Source organism: Cervus elaphus, chromosome 20 (genome assembly GCF_910594005.1).
Source record: "Cervus elaphus chromosome 20, mCerEla1.1, whole genome shotgun sequence".
Taxonomy (NCBI): domain Eukaryota; kingdom Metazoa; phylum Chordata; class Mammalia; order Artiodactyla; family Cervidae; genus Cervus; species Cervus elaphus.
The window spans coordinates 30,148,755-30,173,192 of NC_057834.1; positions in this window are offsets into that span (position 1 = coordinate 30,148,755).

The following is a 24,438-nucleotide window of genomic DNA, read 5'->3' on the forward strand; positions in this document are numbered from 1 at the left end:
TAGAAAAGTTCTGGGTCCAACTTTACTACTCATTAAATCTTTTTTGGTTCATTCACCTAAACCTAGTAAGATGAACAAAGGCTCAAAGATTTATGGTTCTCAGCCAACAGTAGGTTATAAATTATTCTGGTGTGAGCCATAAAATTGAATACTTCACTTAGAAAAAGGAACGTTAAGGACAATGTTTGTACATATTTAAGGGAACTGTCAAGGGAAAAAATATTTTTGTCTTCTAAAGGGTATCCTTTAAAAATAAAGCATATAGATGCCTTGCCATCCACCAGCTTGTGTTCTCTCCAAAAATCAAAGTCACTAGATCAGTTACGAGATGTGTTCTCTTTTAAGTTAAAGCTCCAGGTTTTAAGGAGCTCACAAACCTTGAGACATGATTATAAAATAATTTGCCTGTGTGAGATGTGTTAAGGCCAGTATCTTACAGGACGAATAATAATACAGAGGTTCAATTATTAAAAAATCAATTTAGCCATTTCAAGATAATCCATTTACATGCATTTGCATCTCCTTCCATCTGGGTTTGCATGCAAGTATTAGGAAAAGGAAAAGCACTTCCAGAGTGGTGGAGTAAGCGTCTTTAAAAATCTACTCCAATAGAGAAACAAAACACTGAAATAAATGTTCAAAACCAACTTTTTCAAAACTGGAAATTAATCAAAGGTTTGCAACAATATGAGGAGCACTTATTGAAGAAAAATGGCTGAAACTAGGTAAGAAGAGTGAGCTTTGTAGAGTTTTAACTTGCTATATTCTCATCTTTTGCTCAATTTTGTGGTGAACTTTAAAAAACACAGCAGCCTCAAAATCATGATATGTGTGAAAAACAGTAGTAGCCACTAGAAGGGACAGAAAGGTTTAAAGTTCTCCAAAAGGCAAGATCCTCAGAAAACTCACTATTTTATCTGCCTGATAACTCCCTGGAAAAATTCCATTCACAGGGCCTGATCTGACTCAGATCTCAATCAGTAATAAAACTCTATCCCTAAGACCTTAGTCAAAAACAATCAGTGGCAATGGTTTAACATTGCAGTAATATGACACAGAAATACTAGCTAAGGGAGACAAGAGGCTGGCCAAAAAACTTAAAAGAAAAACCTGGGTATCCTATGTCTCTGGTGGACTTTGATAAGACTCAACCTGCTCCTGGAAGACCACACATATGTGTAAATCTGGAAGCATGCAAAGGAAAGATCTGAAAAAGACCCAGCTTCTCACCTCTAACCAACATCAATGCTCTGCACAAGTAGGAAACGAAGAATAAAGAAGAAATGTAAACTGCTAGTCAATGGATTTAAGGTGTGTCCAAGATACAGTTCCTCAACAAAGAGTGGTAGATTTTTTGTTCAAAATATTTAAGGAAATCTCTGTCTAATCAATAACTGGCCTCTAAAAATATAGCAAAGATTCCAGTGGCCACACAGGCAGAGAGTACAGAATTAGTCAAGAGAAGCCACTAACCAAACAAATAGTAACAGCAAAAAATGCAACAAGCCCTGCTGAGAGAGAAGGACCTGATTTCTAGGTTGCCACATTATTATATTTGAATTGTTCAGTTAAAAAAAGACATATGCACACAATGAGGAAACTATGGCCCACACAGGAGAAAAAGACAATCAATAAAAACTGTCCTTGAGGAAAACCAAATGTTTAACTCAAAGACCTTAAATCACCTATTATAAATATTTTTCTAAAAATTTAAGGAAGCCATATCAAACAAATTAAAAGTATGAGAACAACATTTCACCTAATAGATAGTAGAAATAAAGAGATAGAAGTCACAAAAATAACTAAATAGAAATTTTGGAGTTGAAAAGTACAATAACTGAAATCAAAAATTCATTAGAGGGGTTCAATAGAAGATCAACCTGGCTGAAGCGAGAATCAGTAAACTTGGGAAGAGATCAATTGTGGTGACTTAGTCTGATAATTATAAAGAAAAAGGAAAAAAACCTCGGAGACCTGTGGGACACTACTAAATACCAATATATGCATAATGGAAATCCTGGAAGGAAAGGACAAGAAGAATAAATGAACAACCAGCTATATTCCAATAAAAATTTTAAAAAGACTATATAAGCAAATAATACTCAAAAACATACCAAATTTTATGACAAAAATTAATCTATATATCCAAGATCAATAGACTCCAAGGAGAATAAATGTAAAAGTGCTATGCTTGCATTCACCATCACTCAGTTGTGTCCAACTCTGCGATCCTATGGACTCTAGCCTGCCAGACTCCTTTGCCCATGGTATTCTCCAGGCAAGAGTACTGGAGTGGGTTGCCATCTCCTCCTCCAGGAGATCTTCTCGCCCCAGGGATCAAACCTTTGTCTCCTGCATCTCCTGCCTTGGCAGATGGATTCTTGTACTACTGCACCACCTGGAAAACCCTGTAAAAGATCTATACCTAGATACATTATAGTCAGACTATTGAACACTCAAGACTAAAACAGTCTTGAAAGCATGGAGAGCAAATTGATTCATCATGACAAGAGATCCAAATTAAGATTAAATGCTGACTCCTCATCAGATATTATGAGACACCACAGAGATCAGAAGGCTGTAGGATAACATATTTAAAGTACTGAGACAAAAAGAATGCTAATCAAGAAGTTTATGTACTGTAAAACTATCCTTCAAAAATGAAAAAGAAATTAAGATATTACCAGTTATTATTAAAACTGAAAGAATTCATTGCTAGCACACATTCTCTGAAAGAAATACTAAAGGGAGTACTTCAGGCTCAAATGAAAGAATTAGAGGCAGAATCTCAAAGCTACCTGAAGAAATTAAAAGGACAGATAAGAGTAACCGCAAAAGTATATTTAAAAACAGTATAAATGTATTTTTGGTTTCAATATTTTTTCTTCTAGTTGATCTAAGATATCTATATAAGCAAGAATTATAAAAATGTGTTGATGGACTTATAATGTATAACAATATATATTGCATAGATAATCAGAGCAGAAAGGAGTTGGCTAGGAGCAGAGCAATACTGGATACTACTTTTTGTATATTATTAAAATTAAATTGGTGGCTTTTTATTGAGGTGACATTGATTTATAACATATAAGTTTTATGTGTACAACATTGCAATTTGACTTCTGTATACACTACACCATGCTCACAAGGAAAAGTTTCGTTTCTACTGGTCACCACAGAGTTGAGCCCCTTTATTCATTTCCCTTCTCCATCCTCCTTCCCCTCTGCTGGTAACCACTGCTCTGTTCTCTGAATCTGTGTGCTTGCTTTCATTTTGTTTTGTTTGTTTGTTTGTTTTCTACACATGAGTAAAGTCATATGATATTTGTCTTTCTCCATCTGACTTATTTCACCTAGCAAATACACTCCAACTCTATCTATATTATCACAAATGGCAAGATTTCATCTTTTCTAAGGCTGAGTAGTATTTTGTTGTGTGTGAATTGATGATTTTGAACCGTGGTGTTGGAGAAGACTCTTGAAATTCCCTTGGACTGCAAGGAGATCCAACCAGTCCATCCTAAAGGAGATCAATCCTGGGTGTTCACTGGAAGGACTGATGTTGAAGCTGAAACTCCAATACTTTGACCACCTGATGTGAAGAACTGACTTATTTGAAAAGACCCTGATACTGGGAATAGAGGGTAAAAAAGACATAAGGCAAATAGAAAGCAGTAACAAAATGGCAGACTAAATCCTGCATTATTAGTGATTACATTAAATGTAAATGGATTAAATACCCAATCAAAAGGCCAAGATTAAACATATATATGTATATTGGTGTTTGTATATAATACATTACCTACCAGAGATTCACTTTAGACTTGAACACACACATAGATTAAAGTTAAAGGACAGAAAAAGATATACCATGCAAACAATTACAAAAAGAGAGCTGGGGTAACTTTACTGATATCAGACAAAGTAGAACTTGAAACAAAAAAAAGTTACTGGAGGTGAAATCCATTTTATAATGATAAAAAGATCAATCCTCTAGGAATACATCATAATTATAAACAATTATAAACAAACATGCACTTAACAACAGAGCCCAAAAAAACATAAAGTGAAAACTGGCAGAGTTGAAGGGTAAAATAGGTAATTGACCAATAATAGTTGGAGACTTCAATTTTCCACATTCAATAATGGGCAGAACAACTAGGCAGAAAACTGACAAGGAAATAAAAGACTGAACAACAATATAAAGCAACTAGACCTAACAGACATCAACAGAGCACTTTACCTAACAAAAGCAAAATACACATTCTTCTCAAGTGCCCACAGAATATTCTCTACGACAGACTATACATTGGGCATAAAATGACCTTTACTAAGTTAAAAAATATTGAAATCCTTCAAAGTATGTTCTCTGACCACAGTGGAATTCAATTAGAAGTCAGTAACAGAAGTAAATTTGGGAACATTCATATCGTGTGAAAATTAAACAAATGGGTCAAACAAGAAATCCAAAGAAAATAAAAATACTGGGAGATTAATAAAGTGAAAACACAGTACGTCAAAAACTTGGATGATGCAGCTAAGGCATGTATCACAATGGGTAATAATTATCTGAGAATGTTTTTTCTTTTCCAAAGAAATGAAGGTTGAAAAATCCCAGCGATATTAGCTCTCCCTGTCATTATTTTATGAAATGCTAGTACTGTACTTAAAAGAAGGTAATACTTCTAAGTAAAATTATCTATCATCATAATAATGTATTTATATTAATTCTTGAGATAAAATTTAAAAATTTTAAGAGAAAAAAAAATCTATTTAACCCACAAAAGAAGGTATTAATAAAGGAACAGAGGGGAAAGAAAGATGCAAGGCAAATAGAAAACAGTAACAAAATGGCAGATGCAAAACTTATATTATTAGTAATAACATTAAACATAAATGGATTAAGATCCAATCAAAAGGCCAAAATTAAAATGTTTATATGTATATTTGTGTGTATATGAACATAATACCTACAAAAGACCCACTTTAGATTCAAACACATAGATTATAGTGAAAGGACAGAAAAAGATTAAAAGGAAATTTTAACTGTAAATGTATATATTTTAAAAATTGAAATTAAATAACCTGATTTCTAACTTCTTTCTAATTAACAAATTAGAAAAATGAAAGAAAGCTAAGCCCAAAGCAAACAAAAAATAAAGATTAGAGCAGATAGAAATAAAAGAGAGATTAGAAAAATAATAGAGAAAATCAAGGAAAAACAAGCATTGATTCTTTGAAAAGATCAACAAAATTGACAGGCTTTTTGCTAGACTGACCAAGAGAAAAGAGAGAGAGGACTCAAATTACCAAAATCAGAGATGAAAGAAGGACTTTATTACTGATCTTACAAAAATAACTTTAAAAGATTATAAGAGAATACTATAAACAATTGTATGCCAACAAACTGGAAATCTAGATGAAACTGTCAATTTCTTAGTAAAACACAAAGTACAAGAACTGACTAAAGAAGTAGAAAGTCTGACTAGATCCAAAATAATAAAGGAAACTAAATTGACAATCAAAAAACTACACAAAGGGAAAAGTCCAGACCCAGATGATTTCACTGCTGAATTCTACCAAACATGTGAAGAAGAATTTCTTCTCAACTTCCTGCAAAATATAGAAGAGATGGGGCCACTTTACACTCATTTGATAAGGCCAGCATTGTTGTTGGCAGTGTTCAGCTGCCAAGTTGTGTTTGACTCTTTGCAGCCCCATAGACTGCAGCACACCAGGCTTCCTTGTCTTTCCCTGTCCTTACTGGAGTTTGCTCAAACTCATGTCCATTGAGTCAGTGATGCTATCTAACCATCTCATCCTCTGCTGCCCCCTTCTCCTCTTGCCCTCAATCTTTCCTTAGGGTCTTTTCCAATGAGTAGGCTCTTCACATCAGGTGGCTAAAGTATTGGAGCTTCAGCTTCAGCATCAGTTCTTCCAAAGAATATTCAGGGTTGATTTCCTTTGAGATGGACTGATTTGATCTCCTTGCAGTCCAAGAACTCTCGAGTCTTCTCTAGCACCACAATTTGAAAGTATCAATTATTTGGCACTCAACCTTCCTTATGGTCTAGCTCTCACATCCATAAATGATTACTTGGAAAAGCCATAGCTTTGACTAGATGGACCTTTGTCAACAAAGTAGTGTCTCTGCTTTTTAATACACTATCTAGGTTTGCCATAGCTTTTCTTCCAAGGACCTAGCATCTTTTAACTTCATGGCTGCAGTCACTGTCTGCAGTTTGGAGTTCAAGAAAAGAAAATCTGTCACTGTTTCCACCTTTTCCCCATCTATTTGCCATGAAGTGATGGGACCAGATGCTATAATTTTCTTTTTTTGAATGCTGAGTTTTAAGCCAGTTTTTTCATTCTTCTCTTTCACCTTCATCAAGAGGCTCTTTTGTTCCTCTTCACTTTCTGCCATTAAAGTGGTATCATCTGCATATCTGAGGTTGCTGATACTTCTCCCAGCAACTTTGATTCCAGCTTCTGAGTCATTCAGTCCAGCATTTCGCATGATGTACTCTGAATATAAGTTACATAAGCAGGATGACAATATAAAGCCTTGACATAGTCCTTTCCCAATTTTGAATGAGTCCGTTGTTCCATGACAGGGCATAGGGCAGCAGAAGGCACAGGTTTGAAAACAGACTGAGCTTGGAGAAGTTGTTTGTACATCCTGAACCATCCAAATTGCCAGCTAAAACCCATCAAGACCCCAGAGTCAAGCTTACACGAACATGAGCCTCACCGTGCACATGGAGTTTCCTATTTCTTTTTAGAACTACTCTTAAATATGAATATACTTATAAATTAAAAATACATTCATTACTATATATAAATGTTAGAGGAAAACTTCCGACATGAAAATACTGGAATAAGCCAAAATGAAGGGGATTTGGAAAAAAACATACATAATGTAGAAAAGAGAGGTAACAGAGACAAAATTTTAAAACTTCAAGATAAAGTATGTTTTTAGGGAACAAAGTAGAGGAATTACACTACACATAAAACAAGAGCAGGAGGATATACATATATATATATATTTAAGAAGCATAACTGATTAAGGAAGAGCTTTTAGAAATTAAACGAATATGATAGACAACATGAAAATTAAGGAAAAGGGAAGCTAGAGACTAAATATAAGGAAATTCCCCATAAAACAGAACAAAAAGAAAAGAAAATAGATTGGACAATATGAGAAATTAGAGGATAAATTCTGCAGGTCTAATATCTCATTGGAGTTCCAGAAAAAGAAAAAGAAGGAGATTGAAGGAGAGGAGATTATCAAAGAAATAAGGCAAAAGATCTTCTAAAAGTGAAAGACAGGAATCTCCAGTCTGACAGCATTCTCAAGAGGTCAAAAAAATCAATGACAGGAATTTAGCATGAAATCAGAACAATAGAGATAAAAGATTCTCAAAGCTTATAAACAATACACACAGGGATCTATTCTGAGAATCAGTGTTCCATCAGATTTCTTAGCAGCAGTACTTGAAGCCAGGGTCTTCCCTGGTGGGCCAGTGATTAAGAATGAATACTTTCATTGCAGGGGACACGGGTTTGATTCCCGGTAGGGGAACTAAAATCCCACATGCCATGAAGCATGGCCGATAAGTAAACAAATAATAAGTCAGCAGTACTGGAAGCCAGAAGACAATGAGTCAATGCCTCCCAAATCTGAAAGAAAATATTTTTTAATGTAATAAATAGTACCCAACCAAGTTATTCTATCAAGTATGGCAATAAACAAAAATATTTTAAAGTATGCAAGAACTCAAAAAATTTACCTGTCATGCACCATTTCTTGGGAAGTGTTACTGGAGTATGTTCTGTACCACTGCAAGGGAGTAAGCCAGTGAAGAAGACATGAAAACAGAGAATCCAACATAGAAAAGGTACAAAAGAAAGAGCCTGGACAAAGACCATGAAATAGGCTTAGAAAACAACCAATTCAGGTGAGGAAGTGGAAGGGAGGTCTCATGTGTTTGAGAATTTTAAAAATACTATTGCTTTGCATTTGACAGGTCTTTTGGAGCATTTGGATAAAATAGCAGTAGGTAAACAGAAAGAAAAGCAAATGGAAAAAAGGAAATTATTGACCCTAGGTTTACAAAAAGGTATGTATAAAAGAAAGCATAATCACAGCACACTACTTAGAAAAACTGCAGGACATATTTATACCATCATGATATGATAAACGCTAATACTGATTTGACCAAATGCTGTGATGTAACATTAGAAGGACATTAAGAGGATGAAGGAGAGATAGCTAAAAGAAGGTGTTAGAAAGCTGATTACTCATCTACCAAAATAAGAGGTTAATAGATAACATCTAAAATTAATAAATTAATAAATCATAGTGTATATATATACATACATATGCAGATGGTCCTTGACTTGTAATTCAACTCAAATTTTTCAAAATTAGGAAGGTACAAAAGCAATATGCATTCAGTAGAAATCATACTTTGAACCTGGAATTTTGATTTTTTTCCCAGCTAGCAACATGGGATATAATACTCTCTTGTGATGCTGGGAGGCAACAGCAGCCATAGCTCCCAGTCACTCACACAATCAGGAAAGTAAACAACTGATACACTTTCAACCAATCTGTACCCCAACAACCATTCTGTTTCCATTTTCAGTATAGTATTCAATAAATTACATGAGATACTCAACATTTGACTATAAAACAGGCTTTTGAGTTAGAAGACTTCACCCAACTGCAGGCTAATGTAAGTGCTCTGAGCACGTTTAAAGTAGGTAACGTTAAGCTATGATATTCAGTAGATTAGTTGTATTACATGCACTTAAGACTTATATTTTCAACTGAGATGGGACATAGCTGCATTGTAAGTTGAGGAAGATCCATATATGGAAATATGGAAGTAAATATCAGAAGAAAAAGCTACAAGAGTTTAAAGTGGTTACTTCTACAGAATAGGACTGAGGGGAAGTTGAATAGAAGTGGGGTAGAGGATTAGTATTGTTTTATTAATCCTTTAACTATTATTTAATTTTCTAAACCCAAGATAAGTAATAAATTTCATCTGTGAAGCAGCATTTTAGTATAAATAAATGTATCAGATACTTTTTGTGAAAGGGCTTTTGTTGGAGTGAAATCTGGAGAAAGCATGCAAAAATAAAAAATTTTCACTAATTTCTTTAATCCATACTGTTGGTACTATTTGGGTCCAGGGTCCCATTCTAACCTGGCTTTCCCTGTCTTACTCTAATAGTCTCTACCATTTTATCCACATCTAGGCTTCCCTGATAGCTCAGTTGGTAAAGAATTTGCCTGCGATGCAGAGACCTGGGTTTGATCCCTGGGTTGGGAAGATCCCCTGGAGAAAGGAAAGGTTACCCACTCCAGTAGTCTGGCCTGGAGAATGCCACGGACTGTATAGTCCATGGGACCACAGAGTTGGACACAACTGAGCAACTTTCACTTCGCTTCACTTCAGACCTTTAATTGCTCTCAGTAAACTCATGCCCCCAAATCCTAACTCCAGCACAGACCTAGAATCTAGTCTGGATGTTGTGTGACTTTGAGGGAGTCGCTCCTTTTTGGCCCTCCGTTCTCTGTAAGTGAAGTACTCACGCAAGTAATCTCTTAGGTCTCTTGTGATGAAAGGTGTAACGAAAGTGACATGTTTGTGTGGGTCTGGGTGTGGTAGGACTCCTCCTGAAATCTTGATCTGGAGTGGGAAGAGTGCTTATGGAACATTTATGCTGGTATTCTGAGATACACATACATATCCCAGTACTCTCAAACGTCAAGTTCCCACTTTTCTCCTAATGGCTAAGCATTTGAACATGCTGCCCTCTACTGCACAGAAACAGCCCTACTAGGAAGGCTGAAGAAAGAAAGAGAAATTTTTCCAGACAAGAATACTGGAGTGGGTTGCCATTTCGTTCTCCAGGGATCGAACCGGATCTCCCTCACAGCAGGCACACTCTTTACCATTTGAGCCACCACGGAAGGTCCCCAGGAAGACTGGGAGGTTTCCAGTAACCAAAGCTAGCCAGGACAATGCCCCCAGGGAAGTAGCTTAGTCACAGGAACTAGCCTATACTTCAGTTAGAAAATAAGTGAAAAATCAAGCCATAAAAATTCACTTAAGCAAATACATTCTGCTCTAGGACTTCAGATATGACCTCATCATTACCCTTAAGTTTTGCTTATGCCAGCCCCCTGACACCAAGGCAGATTAAGGTAGGACAAGCAAAGGGGACCAAGGGCTGCTGCTATATTCCGGAGGACTCCAAAAACAAGTCTCTGAGAGGGTTATAGTTGGAGGCCAATTAAATATGGATGCAAGGATAGCGGGAGGCAAAAAAAAAAAAAAAAAAAGCTTTATCTTAATATCTGTTAGTTGAGAGAATATTGAGCCTTTAATTTGATCACCACTTGGATATTTTCGTCTCTGACCAAGAACATAAGCAAAGCAGTTAGTCTTACAGCTTTGTTCTCTGCAGGGTCCAAGGCACAATTGTAGTTTGTGCTTTTTTCTACTTACTCCCCAGAAGCAAGTTATCATGATTCTCATTCCATGTCCCGGTGGCTCACTAGACAGGGTTGAATAGAATTTAGTGTCGTGTGACCCTACTCAGACAATCTAGGCAGTGCCAAACTCAGCCTGCCAAACACACTGCCCCTCAGTATGTCTTTTATAAGCAGTGGATAGATGTGTGCTCAGAATATCAGAGAGGGAGGGGAAAAAGTATGAGAAAAACTTTTCCACTGAAACAACTACCCTTATCTAAATATAGCCCAATTCTACTCTCAAATGTTGATTAGTTATTCCCGTAACCGCTCTTTGCTATTCCCTGAAACTACTACACACACACACACACACACTTTCCTGTAAAGAAGAAACATAGTGTAGGCTCAAGAACATTAACTGGCTTGGGACTGGTGTTGCATAACCTTGTCGTGATTCCCCTTGTTTCACGTTGACTGGAGCATGGCCCTGGCAATAGCCATCTGGTCCTAATCATCGTATTGTATCTCGTGCTTGAGATCCTTCCTCCTTTGAAACTGTAGTCCAAATCAGTCTCTTACCAACTTGCCTTTCACTTGAACTGCTAATTGTGAACTTCACAGAGAGAAACTGCTCTCCCTTCACTATTATTCTTTTCCATTCCTCCTCAACTCGGGCAGCTTAAGAATTGCAACACACAACTATTACATTCCTTTTCTCTTTCAAAATATAGTTAGTGCATATATTATTTTTTAAAACATTGTTGGGATTAGGAGAAGGCATGGCAGGCAGCAGATAGGTTCATAATGAAAAACAGGGATTTTAGAGTCAGATAGACTTCCCTACTATTTTACTAAGTTATGGAATTTTAGGTAGGTTATTTAAACTTTCTCTTTGATCAATGAATTATTTTTAAATATATTTTAAAACTTCAAAGTGCATAGGGAGAAAGATATTTACTTTTTCTTCTTGAGATATAACTTTGAAGAATAAACTAACGTATTAGTTCTAATGACTTACATAGATCCCATAGGGTTTTCTTGGTAGATGGTCACGTCATCTACAAATACAGGTTTGTTTCACCCTTTCCAATCTGGATGCCTTCTATATCTTTTTTCTTGCCTTATCACACTGGCTAAAAGTTCCATACAACATTTAGGTGGCAATGACTAACACACTGTCTTGTTCCTGATTTGGAATATATAATCTTTCACCATTGCCATATTAAACTGTCAATTCTACATACATGATATTTATCACACTTTACCCCTTCTATCCCTACCTAGTGCCAACACTTTTTATCAGGAAAAGATGTTACATTTTGTGAAACGCATTTTCTTAATCTATGAAAGTGAAGAGTGGTTCAGTCGTGCCAGGCTCTTTGGGATCCCATGGACTGTAGCCCACCAGGCTACACCGAGAATACTGGAATGGGTAGCTGTTCCCTTCTCCAAGGATGTTCCCTTCCCAACCTAGGGATGGAACCAAGGTCTCCCGCATTGCAGGCTTATTTTTTACTGTCTGAGACACCAGGGAAGCCCAATAAAACTGGAGCAGGTAGCCTATCCCTTCTCCAGAGGATCTTTCTAACCCAGAAATCAAACCGGGGCCTCCTGCATTGCACTTACCAGCTGTGAAGTGAAAGTCCCTCAGTCGTGTCTGACTCTCTGAGACCCCATGGAATTCTCCAGGCCAGAATACTGGAGTGGGTAGCCTTTCCCTTCTCCAGGGGAGTCTTCCCAACCCAGGGATCAAACCGAGGCCTCCTGCTTCACAGGCGGATTCTTTACCAGCTGAACCACAAGGGAAGCCCTCCCTGTCAGGGAATTGAACCTCAGTCTCCTGTGTGATAGGCAGGGATACTCACCCCTATACTAACAAGGACAGCATTTACCAGCTGAGCCACCATCTATAGTTTGTCTTTTCTAGGCCAGTATGGTGAATCACATTGATTAATTTTCAAATGTTAAATCAATCGTGAATTCCCAAGATAAACCTCAGTTATAATACATCACCCATTTTATATATCATTGGATTCAATTTGCTAAAATATTGTTAAGAATTTTATACCTATGTTCATGGCAGTCAGCCTCTAAGATGGCCCCCAATGATCTCTCCCACCTTGAAACAGCCCCTTCCCATACTGCACAATAAATGACCAGCACAGTATTCTCTAAATGTTGCTATTTCATTCCTGAGATTAGCTTTCAGACGCTGTGGCTTCCGTCTTGCTTGCTCTCTCTTGCTTGGATCACTCGTGCTGAGGAAAGCCAGTTTCCGTGTTCTAACCAGCCCTCTGGGAGAGGCCCCAGAGCAGAGGAACTGATGACTCTTGCCAGTGGCCACATGAATGAGTTTAGCCTCAGATTCCCCAGCCTTAGTCAAGACTTCAAATGATTTTGACCTTAGATGATGGACTGATCGCAACCTGTTAAGAGAAACTTAACCAGAACCATCCAGCTAAAGTCTGGGTTCCAAATCCTCAGAAACTCTAAGAAAATATATATGTTTTTGTTAGGCAGCAATAAAAAATAATACAGACATCTTTATATGGAGATAGTTTGATCCATACCAGTCTTGCTTTTAAACGTTGTTAGGCTACATAAGAATTGTACTTAGTCCAAGCAAGATCTTCCTTGGTACCCTACCCAGTATTCTGGGAATTATAAGGTTTCCCACTTCTTTCTTTCAGGTGGTTCGCTCCTCAGCCTCAGGGAGTCTCTCTGTGCGCACGTGTGCTGACCGTACAGAACTCAACACTCACAGGAGTGCCTCTGCAGACCTTGTTTTCCTTCTGCAGTTCTCTTTTCTCCAGTAGTCTGTCCAAGGAACTCCAGCTGCCTTGGCATTCCCTAACTCCCAGCTTCATCTCCTCAAATTTCCTGGTTCCTCCTTTCTGCAAATTCCCTTCAGGCAACCAGCTGGGACAATCCCTGGACTTACCTAATTTGTCTCCTGTCTCCCAGGGATCACTGACCTTCATTGCCTGATGGCCAATGTTTTCAGTGTCATTGCTTCACTTATTTAGTTTGGTTTTTCAGTTGTTTCAGGTAGGAAAGGCCAACCCAATTAGTCTCTCTTAAGCTCCAGAGAAACAGAACCAATAGGATATGTGTATATAAAGGGAGATTTCTTTTAAGGAATTAGCTCATGCAATTGTAGAGATTGGCAAGTCCAAAATCTGTAGGGTAAGCCAGAAGTCTGAAGACTGAGGGGAGAGCCAAGGTTGCAACTCAAGTTCAAAGGCCATCTTCTGGTAGAATTCCTACTTGCCCAGGAGAGATCAGTCTTGTTCTGTCAGGGACTTCAGCTGAGAAGCAATTGCCTCTACAATCTGCTTTACTCAAAGTACAACAATGTAAAGGTTAATCTTACTCAGAAACATCTTCACGGAAACATCCAAAATAATGCTTGACCAAATAGCTGGGCACTATGGCCCAAACAAGTTGACACATAAAATTAACCATAAGAATAATATAATGAAAATAAATAATTACATTGATTGTTAGTAACCAAGATTTTCAGCTTAAGAGACACAAAGTCTAAAAAGTACCTGGTTTTTAAAATTTGGAATTATCAGCATAATTATATTTTTCTTTTTCATAACAAAAAAAATTATTAGCAATAATTACTACTAGGGCCTACAGTATCTAGAGATCATTTTTTTATTAAAAGGAAAAAGACTTCTTGAAAAAAAGGCTTCCTTTGACAGGTTGGACCCTTTTCCCACTGCTAGGCACCCCGGGGTACCTCTCTCTTTAAAGGGCCTGCAGTCACATTTGAAGATGACCTCAGTGAAGTCTGTAGGAATCACACAGATTTAACTTGTATTGGGTGAGTCACAGCTCCTAGGGACATGCAGAGAGAAGTGCAGTTGCCACAACTCCTAGGAATCTGACTCCTGGCACATCTCCTGACTCTACTCAATAGTTACACTCTCATCCCAGAGAGGATTCAATCTTTCTAGGATGTAATCTCATCCCTTTGGTTCAAGAGTATAGGCTTGATTCCACAGGTAAACTTAGACTTACAAACCTAAATTTTTTGGATTTTTCCGAATTAAAGTCAGGAAAACAAATGTGTCACAATAAATGAGTTAGTAAACATATTTTATAAAACATCTAAACTGATATTTTTAAGAAATTTGTCTAGAGTAGGGCTAGAAATAATTAATTTTGTCCTGAGACATCTTGTGATACCAGAAAGCAAAGAAGCTATCAATACAAAATAATATTATGAGTTATGTCAGAAGAACATAGGAGACAATTCAAAGGGGCTCACTGGCCAAAACTAATAATGAATGTAATGGGTGGAAACACATCAAGTATTTTTTTTAAACCCATGAATTCATAATGATATTCGGAGTTGGAGAGGACTTCATTGATCATCTTGGGAGTTCTGCTAAGATATAACTCATCCTGGATACTAGCAAAGGAAAAAGCTCTTACAACTGCTTTTGTTGTAACTAATCAAATAATTGATGACAATGTTTCTTTACAAATAATCTTGCTAATAAACACAAAAGAAATACTAATAAAATCACCATTTTTTCATCCCTTAATGAGATAATGGCTCTAGGAAACAGTCATCAATATCTGCTAAGACATTAAATAAATGCAGAACCACCTACAAAGTATTTTTCATCAAAAGAAAAGAGGAGAGCTTGAATCTGATCAAACCTCAGATTCAACTACAGTTTTTGGGAAATAAGGAAGACAGAGGAAAATGTTAAAGGATACCATGAACATGAATTCCAAAATCTACAAAGTGACAATGTAAAAATAAATTTTTTTCCAACAAATATATTTTTTTTTAAAGGAGGACATGGATAGGTTAAAAACCATTTAAGAGTCTTAACAAAGAACCTGATTCAGCAGTTCTAATGAGGTGGATGAAACTGGAGCCTATTATACAGAGTGAAGTAAGTCAGAAAGAAAAACACCAATAGAGTATATTAATGCATATATATGGAATTTAGAAAGATGTAACGATGACCCTATATGCAAAACAGTAAAAGAGACACAGATGTAAAGAACAGACTTTTCGACTCTGTGGGAGAAGGTGAGGGTGGGATGATCTGAGAGAATAGCATTGAAACATGTATTATCATATGTGAAACAGATTGCCGGTCCAGGTTCGATGCATGAGACAAGTGCTCGGGGCTGGTGCACTGGGATGACCCTGAGGAATGGGATCGGGAGGGAGGTGGGAGGAGGGTTCAGGATGGGGGACACATGTACACCCATGGCTGATTCATGTCAATGTATGGCAAAAACCACTACAATATTGTAAAGTAATTAGCCTCCGTTAAAAAAAAAAAAAAGAACCTGATTCAGATACATCAATATTCAATTCAGTTCAGTCACTCGGTCATGTCTAACTCCTTGCCACCCCATAAACCGTAGCACGCCAGGCCTCCCTGTCCATCACCAACTTCTGGAGTTTATCCAAACTCATGTCCACTGCGTCGGTGATGCCATCCAACCATCTCATACTCCGTTGTCCCCTTCTCCTCTGGCCCTCAATCCTTCCCAACATCAAGGTCTTTTCCAATGAGTCAGCTCTTCGTATCAGGTGGCCAAATATCAGAGTTTCAGTTTCAGCATCAGTCCTTCCAATGAACACCCAGGACTGATTTCCTTTAGGATGGACTGGTTGGATCTCCTTGCAGTCCAAGGGACTCTCAAGACTCTTCTCCAACACCACAGTTCAAAAGCATCAATTCTTCTGCGCTCAGCTTTCTGTATAGTCCAACTCTCACATCCATACATGACTACTGGAAAAATCATAGCCTTGACTAGATGGATCTTTGTTGACAAATTAATGTCTCTGCTTTTTAATATTAGAAAGATGTATATGTGATAGTTGGGGAAATCTGAACTTTGGCTTGATATTAGATAACATCTTAGTCTGTTCAGGCTACTATGACAAAAATACCATAGACTGTATGACTTATAAACAATAGAAATTTCTTTTTCACATTTCTGAAGGTTGGGAAGATCAAAGTGCTGGCAGATTTGGTGTCTGGTGAGTTCCCACTTATTGGTGTTCATAGATGAATGGCTATCTTTTTTTCACTGTATCCTTGCAGTATGGAGGGGGCACCTAATCACCTCCTAAAGGCCTCATTTCCTGATATTATCACATTGAGGGTTAGCTTTCAAAATATGAATCCTGAGAGGACATAAACATCCCACCTACAGCAGATGATATTAAATATTTTTAAGGTATGTGATTATATATATATCAAAGTGTTAGTCACTCAGTGGTATCAGATTCTGTGACTCCACAGAATGCAGCTCACCAGGCTCCTCTGTCCATGAAATTCTCCGGGCAAGAATACTGGAGAGGGTAAACATTCCCTTCTCCAGGGGATCTTCCCAACCCAGGAATTGAACCTGAGTCTCCTGCATTGTAGGCAGATTCTTTGCTGTTGGAGGCACCAGGGAAACCCACATATAATAGATTGATTACACACACACACACATGTATATATACATATATATAATAGATTGTACACACACACACATACACACACATACACACATGTATATATACATATATATAATAGATTGATTATACACACACATACACACACATACACGCACACACACACACACACACACATACATACACAGAGAGACACACACATGTATATATACATATATGATTGATTACACACACACACATATAGATACACACGCACGCACACACATATACATATATAATAGATTAATTACACACACATACACACACACATACATACATACACACACACAGATACACATACACACACACAGACACACACACGTATATATACATATATATAATAGGTTGATTACACACACGTATAGATACACACACACACATATACATATACACACACATATACACATATAGATACACACACACACACATACACACATGTATATATACATATATATAATAGATTGATTACACACACGTATATATACATATATATAATAGATTGATTACACACATACATACACACACGCACACACACATACACACACATACACACACGCACACACACGTATATATACATATATATAATAGATTGATTATACACACATGTATATATACATAGATATAATTGATTACACACATGTGCACGTGCGCACACACACATACACATACACTCACGCATACACACACACACGCACACACACATGTATATATACATATATATAATAGATTGATTATACACACATATATATACATATATATAATAGATTGATCACACACACGCCCACACACACACATACACACACACACACATACACACATGCACACACACACGTATATATACATACATATAATAGATTGATTACACACACACACATGTATATACATATATATAATAGAAATCTCTCTCTTAGATATAATCTGAAGTATAACATCCAACATGTAGAATTAATTTTAAAGTAATTCACTGGAGGCTTGGGAGGTGAGCATTAAATGAAACAGTATTAGCCAATGTTAGTTGTTAGAAACTCAGTAACAGGCAGTCATTATTCTGTTCTCTACTATTGGGTATGTTTGAAAGTTTTAAGGAAAAACATTAACAAAAAGAGGAGGTCTCTGGATTCAGACTCTGGGTTCACTTTCCAGCTTTGCTTCTTACTAGTCATATAATCTTGAACAATTTACTTAACTTCTAAGCCTCAGTTTCCTCAAGGACTGAACAGTAAGGGTTCTCATCTCACAGGAACGTAATAAGGATACATGAGACAGTGTGTACATAGCATGCTCAACACAATGCCTGGCTCACGGGTAAGCACCATAATAAGATGCTGGGCAAAGTCATCAGTACTTAATTACTTGTTATGTTTGTGAGATTTCATTTCCTTTCTGTCAAATTTCAGATCTTTTAGAAATACATAAATTAGGAGAAATTTTAAACTTTAAAAGGAAATCTATCAAGTCTCATTACAATCTTATTCATACCACCTATATTATATATTTTACCATATAATATATATACATGAAGAGTTCTACACATCATTTTGTCAATTAAAAAAAAAAAAACAAAACTTTGTCCACCAGAACAAAATCTGCAAAGGAACATATCCTGAGAAGTAGAATCACTGAGATAGAAATAAGAAACCGATGTGGAAACAATAAGTCATGAAGTTATAATGATAGACTTCCCGTTCTTACATTGTCCTCATTTTGTTCAGAACTTTGAAAACACTATGTCTATATAAACATCTTTGGTGTCCCCACTGACTCACTGAGCTTTTGGCTAGCCTACTAGGCCTCTCATCTTTAAGAGGCCATAATAAACTACTCAATTCATGTATTACATCAGAGGACTCATATTAAGCCTCTTGCAGAAAGGTTTTAACTCCAAGTGTGTTACCCAGAATTCTTACTGCAAATGTGCTTCACACACCCTTCTTAATTAAGACATTATTATTTTTCACAAAGACGTTCCAAGTAATGCCCCAGCTCGGTTGCTCAGTTGCTAAGTCGTGTCTTACTCTGTAACCCCATGGACTGCAGCACTTCAGGCTTCCTTGCCCTTCACTGTCTCCCAGAATATGCTCAAGCTCAGGTCCATTTGAGTCAGTGATGCCATCCAACCATCTCATCCTCTGTTGCTCCCTTCTCCTCCTGCCCTCAATCATTCCCAGCATCAGGGTCTTTTCCAATGAGTCAGTTCTTCACATCAAGTGGCCAGAGTATTGGAGTTTCAGCTTCAGCATCAGTCCTACCAGTGAATATTCAGGACTGATTTCCTTTAGCTCAGGTAGCGGCTAAAGTATTGTTTCAGCTTCAGCATCAGACCTTTCAATGAATATTCAGGGTTGATTTCCTTTAGGAATGACTGATTTGATCTCCTTACTGTACAAGGGACTCTCAAGAGTCTTCTCCAGCACCGCAGTTTGAAAGTATCATTTCTTCACCCCTCAGCCTTCTTTATAGTTCAACTCTCACATCCATACATGACTCCTGGAAAAACCAGAGCTTTGACTACATGGACCTTTGTCCTCAAAGTGATGTCTCTGCTTTTTAAAACACTGTCTAGGTTTGTCATAGTTTTTCTTTCAAGGAGCAAGTGTCTTTTTTTTTTTTTTTTAGCAAGTGTCTTTTAATCTCCTGGCTGAAGTCACCATCTGCAGTGATTCTGGAGCCCAAGAAAATCTGTTACTGTTTCCACTGTTTCCCCATCTATTTGCCATGAAGTGATGGGACCAGATGCCATGATCTTTGCTTTTTGAATGTTGAGTTTTAAGCCAGCTTTTTCACTTTCATCAAGAGGCTCTTTACTTCCTCTTCACTTTCTGCCGTAGGGGTGGTGGCATCTGCGTATCCGAGGTTATTGATATTTCTCCCAGCAAACTTGATTCCAGCTTGTGCTTCATCCAGCCTGGCATTTCACATGATGTACTCTGCATATAAGTTACATAAGCAGGGTGACAGTATACAACTTTGATGTACTCCCTTTGAAACTTTCTGTTGTTCCATGTCTGGTTCTAACTGTTGTTTCTTGTCCTGCATACAGGTTTCTCAAGAGACAGGTAAGGTGGTCTGGTATTCTCGTCTCTAAGAATTTTCCAATTTATGATCCACACAAAGGCTTTAGCGTAGTCAATGAAGCAGATGTTTTTTGGAATTCCTTGCTTTTTCTATGATCCAATGGATGTTGGCAATTTGATTTGTGGTTTCTGTCTTTTCTAAATCCAACTTGTAGATCTGGAAATTCTTCTTTTTTTTTTTTATTTATACTTTTTTTTTTCCATTTATTTTTATTAGTTGGAGGCTAATTACTTCACAACATTGCAGTGGGTTTTGTCATACATTGACATGAATCAGCCATGGAGTTACATGTATTCCCCATCCCGATCCCCCCCCACCTTCCTCTCCACCCGATTCCTCTGGGTCTTCTTCTTTAACGTATTGTTGAAGCCTAGCTTGAAGGATTTTGAGCATTATCTTGCTAGTAGCATATGAAGACCATGTTGTTTTACATGACAATGGTACCTTGTCAACATCCTATTATCTGAAAGTATGGTTACATCCCCTCAAGTTTACCACAGCCAATTTTACCTCCAAGTTTTCTCACAGCTGCACCTAACTAGTTAATGTGGATACCCATGGTTTACTTAACTCTTGAGCCTTCATAAAAGGTAAAACTTTTGATCATAAAATTACTAATTATGCATTATCCAAAAATTTATGCAATATAGGGGAAAAAAAACGCACCCATTATGCCATCACCTTAACACATTATTTTACTTTTTACTTCTCATTCAGCCTGAAACATAATATTTTTTAACCAAATTATGAAATAACTTTCCCTTCTCCCCTACCATTCCTTGTTTTAGGAAATGCTAAGTCAATGAGGGATAAGATTTAGGAAGAGCACCATTTAGGGTGGGTCCTTCCTAGCAGTGTGAGATATCTGCAAAATCAAATCACCTCCAGCACACTTGTATCCAGGCCTCATCTGCCCATCCTGTCTGTGCTGTTCATGTGAAAACTTCCTCACTCTTTGCCACACCCCTTGTCTATTTTTCCAAAGCCAGAACACATTCAAACTTTTCCCGTCTCACCCTTGGTTGTTGATTTCTGCACTAAGTATACATCTTCAAGTCAGTGACTCTCACTTCTAGCTGCCCTTTACAATCGTCAAATGCTTTTTATAATCAGCTATCTAGGCCTTCCACTACACAGAATCATAATCTCTAGGACTGGAGTATGTTGAAGGCTCTCCAAGTAATTCAGAGAATCCACAGGACTTGGAAACCACTATTCTAACAATTATAATTGTCCTGATCAGGTCTTACAAATTCCATCCTCCATTCTACCAGTATCAGTACGTTCCCTTGGCATTTTAAAGGATAAAGCTCACAAAGGACATATCTATTTGGCTTCTGGCTTAACTATTCTTGCTCCAGAACTCTGACCTCTCTGTTTCTCCCCCTGATTTTTGTTCTTTATGGTACTATCTGTGAACTTTCGATTAGCTACTCTGAATTCTCTTATGGTAGTTGTTTAGGTGTGCAGCAGAATCACCTGGAGGGCTTGTTAGAACACAAACTTCTGGGCCCCACCCACAAATGTGTACTATGGCAGTTCTCAGAATTTGCATTTCAAACAAGTTTCCAGGGGTACTGGAAACAGAAGTACCTGATCAGAGGACTACACTGAGAAAATTGCTGTCACAGATTTTCTTATTAACTCTTAACTTGGGCATAACCTGACACCCTAACAAGGCAAGTGACTCCTTCCCATAATAATAATCAATACCCCTTTAATAATCCATTTCTGAATCATTTGCATTTTAAGGTAATTAAAATCAATAAATCAGAGTTAACTTACTTGAGTGCTTACTAGGAGCAAAACAGGATTCCAATGACTAAAAACCTCACTGATTTTTCACAACACATGTTGAAATGATTGAAGTATATCTTTTTAGAACACAAACCTCTGATCCCAATTTGAGAAGTAAATAGCTCTATTCTCAAAATGATGAGGTTTGTTGGGAAGTTCTGCCACACCAAACTCCAGGTCATAATGATGACCTTTAACTATTACTGGGCTTTTTCATTCCAAGTATTTTAGTACTAGAGTATCTTCCCATTGTGTTAAGTGGGTTAATTTTATTTCTTTAGGCAGCATTCAAGCTTTGTAAGAAGACCCTATGTTACACTTTCTATCCCCAGTGGTGCCGGACACGTGACAGGTATTCAACCTTTATTGGCTGACTCATTCATTCATCACTTCCCAACATGCTTTTCCTAAACTGGAGCTCTAAAGAGGGCCATGAACTGTAAAAGCATCCGTCTCAGTCTGAGCAAAAACAGATTTCCAAGCCAACTGAATGATCTGTGTGTTAGTCACTCTCCTGGGTTATGCATGATTCTTCCTTGCCTCTTTTTACCTGAATAATCGAGATCTTACTCTACCATGATGAATCATCAACAGAAAATGCTGGAGATAATAAGTTAGGGTTAGAAATGAAATCACATATTACCAGCAACAGCCCAAACTTCCAGGAACAGAATGGCTAGAAATTGGAAATGGATTCTTTTTGCTCCCCTTCCTATATACTTCACTAGTAATTCCTTTTTAGACATCAAAACTGGATCAATTTTGAGAAGCAAGAGGGAAATGAAGAAAAAAATCAAGCATTCAAATAACACACTCAGCTGGACTTAGATGTTCATTTGTGACTATCAGCAAAGTTATTAACACATAGTAAGGGTGATTTTGACCAAACTCAATGGTTATTAACTCTCACATAAATTCTACCATGCTGTTGCCAAGTGATTCCAATTCATATTTTAATAAACATTTTACCTGGTTCTGTATTTGCTGAATTAGAACAATAACTTGACAAGGACTCATGAATATATACAATGCTACTACCTTATGATTTCATGGCTCAGAGGCTCTCAAACTCTTTAGCCTTACATCCCGTATTGCCCAACGATTGCTCCTCTATAGTGAAACCACTGCCACAACCCCACACTACCAGAGCTCCCCTTCCCAGCACTACTGATATATGATCTTAAGATAGGGAGACAGGAAATAGGAGATGAAGGTTCAGAAAAAGGAAAAGCAAGCATACCATTCAGAGGCTAAAGACTCTGAAGATCTGTCCTCAACAATCCATTTTAGAGCTTGCTCTGATGAAGAACTCAAATCCTACATCCTTTTGAGAAATGGAATGGATAACAACAGCAAAACTGAGCTATTATTTTGAAATAAAACAGAAAATATGCTAGACATACTATTTAAGCCTTAGCACAAACACTATTAATAGATATAAATATCATATAGTTTAAAGGAAAAACCACTAGACCATTCAGGTATGACCTAAATCAAATCCCTTACAGCTATACAGTGGAAGTGACAAATAGATTAAAGGGATTAGATCTGATAGACAGACAGCCTGATGAACTAAGGACGGAGGTGTGCGACACTGTATAGGAGGAAGTGATAAAGACCATCTCCAAGAAAAAGAAACGCAAAAAGTCAAAATGGTTGTCTGAAGGGGCCTTACAAACAGCTAAGAAAAGAGAAATGAAAGGCAAAGGCGAAAAGGAAAGATATTCCCATTTGAATGTAGTGTTCTATAGAATAGCAAGGAGAGATAAGAAAGGCTTCCTCAGTGAAAGATGCAAAGAAATAGAAGAAAACAATAGAATGGGAAAGACTAGAGATCTCTTCAAGAAAATTAGAGATACCAAGGGAACTTTTCATGCAAAGATGGGCTCGATAAAGGGCGGAAATGGTATGGACCTAACAAAAGCAGAAGATATTAAGAAGATGTGGCAAGAATACACAGAACTATACAAAAAAGATCTTCACAACCGGGATAATCACAATGGTGTGATCACTCACCTAGAGCCAGACATCCTTGAATGCGAAGTCAAGTGGGCCTTAGGAAGCAGCCCTATGAATAAAGCTAGTAGAGGTGATGGAATTCCAGTTGAGCTATTTCAAATCCTGAAAGATGATGCTGTCAAAGTGCTGCACTCAGTATGCCAGCAAATTTGGAAAACTCAGCACTGGCCACAGGACTGGAAAATGTCAGTTTTCATTCCAATCCCAAAGAAAGGCAATGCCAAAGAATGCACAAACTACCGCACAACTGACTCATCTCATGCACTAGCAAAGTAATGCTCAAAATTCTCCAAGCCAGGCTTTAACCGCACATGAACAGTGAACTTCCAGATGTTTATGCTGGTTTTAGAAAAGGCAGAGGAACCAAAGGTCAAATTGCCAACATCTGCTGGATCACTGAAAAAGTGAGAGTTCCAGAAGAACTTCTACTTCTGCTTTATTGACTATGCCAAAGCCTGTGACTGTGTGGATCACAACAAACTGTGGAAAATTCTTCAAGAGATAGGAATACCAGACCAGTTGACCTGCCTCCTGAGAAATCTGTATGCAGGTCAAGAAGCAACAGTTAGAA